Here is a 1078-nt window from a genome sequence, read left to right as displayed (position 1 = left end):
GGCCTCCTACCAACCCCTCCCCTAACGCCGAGCGCCACCGCTGGCGAGGCTGTGAGCAGCAGCGGGAGGAGCGCAGGCTCCGGCCCCCACCGGTCTTCACACACACCCTGCACCACCACCTGCTGCTCCCACCCCCTTTTCTGGATCATTCCCAACAGCATCCACTGCAGCCGTGACTCAAACCTGTGGCTGGGCTCCACGCTCCTCCCACGGCTCCCTCCCCGCCTCGCTTGCTGGCCTGGAGCACCTGCGCGAAGCTCCTGAAGCAGAGGCCCTGTAGGCCTTCCACGTTGCCACGGCAACCAGACTCCTCTTTGCAAGGTCACCACCTGCCTGACCTGCACGCCACCGGTCCGGCCTCAAGACAAACCACTTTGGGGTCCTGGGAGGACCCTCCCCTCCCTACTCAGGCTCCACTGCCAGCTCCTGACCCCCATGACCTTTAGCCCCAGACGCCCACATCCCTCCTGTCCACACCCTCCAGCCCGGGGGCTTTAAATCCCTCCTCCACACCAGGAGCCCTGACACCAGACCTCATCCCCCACCCACCGTCTCCCCTCGAGGCCTCAGAGGCCGACACCCACCCCAGGGGGCCCTCCAGGCTTCCTCACCACCAACGGTGCCTTCCCTCTCCACGCCCGGGGCCTTGGACTCATTCCGGAACCTCCTCTCCTCTCATCAAACCCAACAGGTCTCTGAGTCCCCCTCCCCACCCCGCCCCCTCCCCCGGGGATAAGGCAGGAGCCCACTGTGCTTTGGGAACAAGGTCGGACAGACCCCATTCACTCTCGAACCTCCAACTGCAGCATCCTGCCCCAGGGCGCCCCCTCTGCCCCTCCTGCTGCTCCCAGGCGCCCAGAGCGGCGCCCTCAGTGCTGGCCTCGCCCTCCTGAGCCCTCTCTGTCCCTGCGCCCACTCACCACACACAGACCCGCCACCTGAGCGCGCCACCTGCACTCACAGGCCCTCCTTTAGTCCACGCACTGAGCAGTTACGACCCGGTCGCAGAGCCAGGGCCCAAGGTCACGCCTGCCAGATGCTAAACTCTGATTCTTCCCACTTGACCGCGCCCCTCCCA

The 1078-nt window shown here is 66.2% G+C and overlaps 1 protein-coding gene across 1 annotated transcript in view; it reads right to left on the bottom strand.

Annotated features, from left to right (window-relative positions):
* The window catches only part of AGO2 (argonaute 2, RISC catalytic component), a 23333-nt gene that overhangs the window by 7141 nt on the left and 15114 nt on the right, over window positions 1-1078 (bottom strand). The window lies entirely within an intron of this gene.

This window comes from Myotis davidii, unplaced genomic scaffold, assembly GCF_000327345.1.
Source record: "Myotis davidii unplaced genomic scaffold, ASM32734v1 scaffold30, whole genome shotgun sequence".
In the NCBI taxonomy this organism is placed as follows: Eukaryota; Metazoa; Chordata; class Mammalia; order Chiroptera; family Vespertilionidae; genus Myotis; species Myotis davidii.
The sequence above is the reverse complement of the archived record's forward strand: the minus strand, read 5'-3'. Positions and strand labels throughout refer to the sequence as shown.